The sequence below is a fragment of the Leopardus geoffroyi genome, chromosome A1, assembly GCF_018350155.1.
Source record: "Leopardus geoffroyi isolate Oge1 chromosome A1, O.geoffroyi_Oge1_pat1.0, whole genome shotgun sequence".
Taxonomy (NCBI): Eukaryota; Metazoa; Chordata; class Mammalia; order Carnivora; family Felidae; genus Leopardus; species Leopardus geoffroyi.
Genome location: NC_059326.1, coordinates 19676325 through 19683169, shown reverse-complemented (window position 1 = coordinate 19683169; position 6845 = coordinate 19676325).

Here is a 6845-nt window from a genome sequence, read left to right as displayed (position 1 = left end):
GCATCACCCGGCCATGTGTGTAATCCAGGTGTTGTGTTCAGTGACACAGAGACGTGGGGCAGCCCCAGAGGAGGCCCCTGCTGCACAAGCTTCCTACCTCCAAGCGAGTCAGGGAGAGAAGGCTCGGGCCAGAGCATCCCTAACGACAGCCCAGGGGAGAGCATGGTGAGCCTCCAGCTGGAGCCAGACCACTGGGGACCACATCTCACTCCAGGCCCACAGCAGGTTGTGTGAACTGCAGGGCCCCTTAACCCTGAGGGTTCAATGATCTCATTTAAAACACGATAATAATTGTAGGACTTTGCTAACAGATCTGCTAAAATGATTGTGTCATAACCCATGTAAGGCACGAAACACAAGGTCTGCTGCATGATAAACATGGGTGTTAGCCATTATCATTATCATCACTATTATCATTATTAAGGATGTGTGACTTCCCTTTGATTTCAGACCCCGCCTAGAGATCAAATGGGGAACTGGAAAAACAGCTGTGAGGGAGGCCCTATGGTTCCCACGGACTCTGATGAGCTGAGCAAGGACAGTCTTAAACCTAGAGCTCCCTGGAGTCAGGCCGTGCCCCAGCCCTGTCTGCAGCACCACTGTCTGGGTCTGAAGCTCAAACCCACTCAGCCCCAGAGACATCATTCTCAGGTTCTCTGAGAACTCCGGCTACAAAATCACAATCCCCACCGGCAGGACCTGGGAATCTGTGTTTGAAACCAGCGGCCCCCGGAGATGGTGAAGTAGGCCGTCCACATGCCATCTTTCATGTGAGCTAGGCTGGCGATATTTCTGCCAGGCCTTCCTTACAGCCCGGTTGCTCAGGGCAGTGTGAGGTGCGGGGCTGCGGGGTTTCACCGGGATGAGTAATTAGCAGTGAACAGCACGGGGGCTTCTTTACCACTTGGACCAGCCATGCCACAGTCAGGGATCAGAAACCCGCACCTCTCCCCTGATCTCCCCCTGGGGGGGCTGGTTCCACAGTCGTGGGTCATCAGGGCTGAGCTGAAACAGAGGCTGAGCTCCCTGGTGACCTTGCTTGGGCCAGGATGGCAGTGTGACAGCAGTGACTGCCACTGATAAATACTGCGATGCGTTTGAGCTTACTAAGCACTGGTTGCAATGTGGCTCAGCCCGCTGCATCCTGGGTTCTGATCAAATGAGTCTCTATCAAGTCCGTTGCAAAGAGCTCAGTGACAGAGCTCAATCAACTGAGAGTCCCAAAGGAGAAAGTCATCCAGAGTTACAGCAATGTGGGAGGACGTCAGAATCAGAAGGTTGGAGCCAAACCATTCTTTATGCCAAGAGCACAAATAAACTGCCTCCTGACTTAGTGAGGACTATGAAGAGGAGGGCAGTGTCCCAGTTAGCCAGCTCAGCGTTCTTGCTCACACCTTGAAGTGGGTTTAACCCCGCTGCTCCCACCATCGCTGGTTAGAGACGAGGGAGTGCCCGGCTGTGGGTCAAAGTAGGCAGCCAGAAGCATTCAAAGCATTTTTTTTTTAATTTTTTTTTTCAACTTTTATTTATTTTTGGAACAGAGAGAGACAGAGCATGAACGGGGGAGGGGCAGAGAGAGAGGGAGACACAGAATCGGAAGCAGGCTCCAGGCTCTGAGCCATCAGCCCAGAGCCCGACGCGGGGCTCGAACTCACGGACCGCGAGATCGTGACCTGGCTGAAGTCGGACGCTTAACCGACTGCGCCACCCAGGCGCCCCACCTCAAAGCATTTTTAAAAGGGGTAATCTTGATGGGAAAAGTGGGCACGCTCAGCTTCGTTGTTCTCAAGGATCTCCAGAGCCTGTTTCCCGTGAGTAGCAAGTGTATCCCCCGCTCTCTTGCTTCAAGCGGAATAGTTCAACACAGGAATTGAGACTAAAACCAGGTAGTTTTTCTCTGCAACGCCACCTTTCAGGGGTCCCACTGACTACCCAATGCCCAGCAGGCAAGTGACAAAGGGTGCAGGAGGATGACCTCTTTTCTCCCAACTGCCCTCCCAACTTCCCTAGATCCGTAAAGGCACCAAACCCCGTCCCCTGTGCCACTTCTGGTACAGTCAGCATCCTGTCTCTGCCTCGTCTTTCCCATCTGTCCCTCTTCCCCTGCTGTGTAAGCACCTGCTGCGTCCTCTCACCTGGCCTGTTTTGCAGCTACCCACCCACCCCCAGAGGTAATGGCCCCTAGCTGCTTGCAGGAGGTGGCATTTGCTTCCACTGCCTGCTTTGAACGGGGATGGACTTCATTACCAATATTCAAAATGGCCACGATGAGCCACACCAGCACAGATCTCACAGCCTCACAAGGGAGATGAGAGGCGTACCCGAGGAGTGAAACAAATGTGTGTGTGACAGAGGCCATGAGTGGTGCACGGAGCAGCAAGCAGCCCAGAGGAAGAGAGTCCCCAGGAAATCGAGGAACACTTCCAGGAGAAGGCTATATGGCCCTGGCGTGAATGGCTGGGTGGGGTTTTGAAAGGCTGAGCTGTGGACAGATGGCTTTTCAAGTCAAAGGGAAGACCCTGGAGGAAACAAAAGATTCAAGTACAAGAGGCTCACGGTGGTTTTGGGGAGTGGCAGCTCGGCGAGTGTAGCTGAATGCAGGTGGTTCGTAGCAAGACGAATGAGAGATGAGGTTGGAAGGAGATGTTGAGAATAGGGGGTATTTGGATTTTATTAGGAAGATAAAGGGAGTTGTAGGATTTGGAGCTGGGGTGACACCATCAAAGTGAAACCACTGGAAAAAGGATGGGGCTATGGCGATGGGGCAGAGACAGCAGGGGAGAGGCTGAGCTGTGGTCTAGCCTGGTGAGCAACCAAAGGTGCAGATGTGACAGGCCCTTGAGTACCAGTGAGGTGTGGGCATGAAGGAAAGAAAGGAACAGAAAATGACTCCAGTGCTGTGCTTGGGCGACAAGGATGGTGGTGGCATTGACAGAGATGTGAGGACAGAAAGACGGGGAGCTTTGGGGAAAGAACATGTGTTTGGTTCAGAATTCACTGCCTTTATCGTGCCAGGTGACCGTGTCGGAAGCTGTGAGCCCAGAGCCCCAGGACGTTCTGAAACCACCCCCGTTGCCGACATTCTTGACTTCCCCAAGGTTCAAGCCTTCCAGGTGTTCATGTAACGGGGTGAATTAGTAAGAAGCACTGGGCCGACAGATGTCAGAATCTCTTTCTCCGGCAAGGGTGGCAACTTGGTGTTTCCAGTGTGTGGGACAGCAGTTCCATGGGGCTGTCCCAAAGGAAAAGGATGGACCCCCGATGGGGAGAGCATTGGGGGGAAAGGGGGAAGGCAGCCTTCCTAAGCCCATGAGAAATGGAGTTTTTGATGGAACCTGTGGTTGATGGCCCTCTTCCTGGAAGCTTCCAGAGAGAATTACAGGGAGCACCTAGAAGGAGGCACCAGACCCCCAGCCTTGTAAAGATCCCAATGGCCCAAGCCTGATGCCAGTGTTGGCTCCATGCAAAGACAGCGTGCTGCTGGGAACAGGGGGAAACAGGGGGTTCCTGGTTTGTGCAGGAAACAAGGGGTCTGGGTGCGGGAAAGTGGAAACCCCCCTTGTCTGGAAGTGACGATGCCCTTTCTTCCAAGACAAGCATTTTCTCCTCCTAAGCTGTGTGTCCTTAAAGCTACCTCTACCGGGAGAGCCCCTTTTAAAAGTTGCACAAGGGAGCTGAATAGGCTAATAATGGCCTTGTCCAGAGAGGGGAAGCATTCTCTGCTCCAACCCCCCAAAAGAGGGATCCCCCTCAACTCCTACAAACTGAATTCCTGTGTGACTGAAATGCTCAAGATTGATTTTCTTGCTAGTGTGGCAAGTAGGAAATTGAAGTCAGATTAATTTCATCCAGAAGGAGAGAAGTTTTTAAGTTTTAAAAAGTACATTAAAAATAACACAACACAACATAACGTGCTATTTCTCATAGCCAGAACTGTCGAATAAAATTGCCACTCGACATTCAGCACACTGAGTATTGTGAGCCTCCCTCCACCTCGCTGAGGGGATGCATACACCCAGGGTCAGTTCTTTGGGTCCAGTTGCAGGCTGGCAGCCATCTCTCCCGGTGTCCCTCCTGAGTCTGTGCTTTGTTGGCCCCTTTTCAGCTGCTATCTCTGTGTGGAGCTAAAAGCACTTCCCAGGATGCCCTGACAAGTGCAAATGACCTGGGTTCACTACACTCATTGCAGTTAATTGAGTTATCCTGTGATGGCTAGAGGCCGGCCGCACACATACCGCACATGCATTCATCAAGATTTCATTGCTTCCCAGTTATTAAATTCATCCTCCAGGCCAGTGTCAGGGCACAGGGAAGCAAATGTACGGGAGCAGAGTGAACTTGATGGAAAAGAATATATGAGATGGGAGGTAGGGGCGCCTGCATGGCTCAGTTGGTTAAGCATCTGACTTCAGTTCAGGTCATGAGCTCATGGTTTGTGGGTTTGAGTCCTGCATCGGGCTCTGGCTGACAGCTCAGAGCCTGGAGCCTGCTTCGGATTCTGTGTCTCCCTCTCTCTCTGCTCCTCCCCTGCTCGTGCTCTCTCTCTCTCTCAAAAATAAATAAACATTAAAAAAAATTTTTAAATAGAACATTCCTCACTTTGGTTTTGTCAGATGTCCCTTTGTGTTTAGATTGAGGTTGTCCATTCTTGGCCAGATTGCTGCATTGGTGACGTTAATCTTGAACCTCAAAGTGTTTCCCAATTTTCCCGCTGCATAATTACTATTTTTCTCTCCCTTCTACCCAATAAAGAGTCTATGGAAGGAAGCTAAAACATTGCGAACATCCTACAGGTCACCAAAATTTCCTCTTCCAATGGAGATTCTTGCCCAATCCAATCTTTTTGTTTTATGTTTATTTATTTTCAGAGAGAGAGAGAGAGAGCGAGAGCAAATGAGGAAGGGGCAGAGAGAATCCCAAGCAGGCTCTATAGCCCAATGTGGGGCTTGAACTCACGAACCATGAGATCATGACCTGAGCTGAAGTCAGTTGCTTAACTGACTGAGCCACCCAGGCGCCCCTTGTCCGATCCAATCTTTACCTAAGAGGGCAGGTGGGATATAGGAGAGATCTGGGTGGAGAGTTGCACTTTTGGGAGTCCCAGGGAACAAGGGAGCCTAGTTTCCAGGGAAGCTGAGACGTTTTTTGTCTGGCTGCATTTTCCAGGGTAACAAGTCAGAAAGCAAGAGATGACACAAAAGGTGAGGAGGGCTCAGCTTACAAAGCGTCTTTTGGGTGATCTGAAGTCCTGCGGGAATGGGGAGTCACCAAGCAGGGAGAGACCTCCCTGGCTCTGTGTGGAGTGTGTGCAGAGGGGACCAGGCAGGGGATGGGGGAGCACACAGGAAGTCCTGCCATGGTCCGGGATGAAGACAGCGTTGTTCACAGAACAAAAAGTGAAAGCTCAGGGATCGAGGAGACCACAGGTGGAGGAGGGCCAACCAAAGGCTTTCTAGCGCCCTTCAAGGGCACTTGAAGAGCTGATGGCCCAGACCAGGGGACTTGCGGTACAACGTGGAAACACCCTTTTCTGGGAAACCCTGAGAGTGACACCTCCTCTCTTGACAACTTGGCCTCGCTGTCAGGGCTCTCACTGCAAGAATGGGTAGGGATGTGTGTGGAGAGGTGGGGTGGGAGTGAACTTCGGGAGAACGTAGAACTATTGTTCTATGGCCAAAGGTGTTGCCTCTTCGGGAGGCCAGCGAACCTGCCTGTGTTTTCATTCCTGCCAGAGCATCAGAGCCTCTGGGCAGAGGCTCCAGCACCATGGTGGGTGTGCTCCAGCGGGGAAAGGGGCAGTGGCCCCCAGAGCCATCCCGGGGAGTAAAATGTCAGGTTGTGCTTGAGGAGGATGAGATGGGACCCGATACATCAGCTAGAGGAGAAGGTGGTTCATTCATTCACCCGTCTAGTCATCCTGTGGACAGCTGCTGTGTTCCTACTATGTGCCAGGCCCTGCTGGAGGTGTGGGGATGCAGCAGTGAACCAGACAGCCCGCGAGGAAAGGGGTGTGGAGAGCTGGAGATAGTACCTGGCTGTCCACATGTCAATAGCGCTGTAGCCAAGCACCCGTCGTTGTCCCCTCCACCTTAGTCTGCTCTGCCTACTGACTGCTGCCTCCAGATAGAATTGCTCTAAGATTTTACAGACTGTGAATAAAGGGAACCTTGTGGAAAGGCTTAAACAACATATCTCACCATGAGGTGAATGCTTTCATCCCAAGGAAACTCAAAGCTTGGGACTTGCATTCAGGATATTCCGAATGTCATGATACAGCCTGGGCCTTCTGTAACATGGTCCAGCCCCTTGGGACACAGGGGGCTCCAGCAGGGGGTGGGGGGGTGGGGAGTCCAATTTGGTAAGGAGAGAGGGTACGGTGGGCACAAGGAAAAGCTACCCCAAATGCAAAGGCAATTGTTCCACACCTCCCTGCCATGTCTCCCAGCTCCAATGCCATTATACATTGGTTGTTATCAGTGACCCCATTCACGCAAACATTTTTTTGAACACATATTATATTGAAAACACATTCTGCATACTATAGAAAAGTAAAGTTGAATATATAAGGAGTAGAACTAGAAGGTACTAGCAGAGGGCAGGACACTGAGCCAAGCACAGACCAGCCACACGGGTCACTTGCTCACAGGCTCTATCACATGACCAACAAGTCATGGGATCCCAGAGCCCCAAATCCTTCAAAACTAGGACATTTCTCAGGGCTGTGACTCACCGTTGCTGGCGATTTTCTAAATGCATCGATGACACTCCTTCTCCAGACCTCCTGGCATTGTTCTCTCTCTGCTGACAGAGATCTGGGGATCAAACGTGATTTTTTAGAAAGGCTA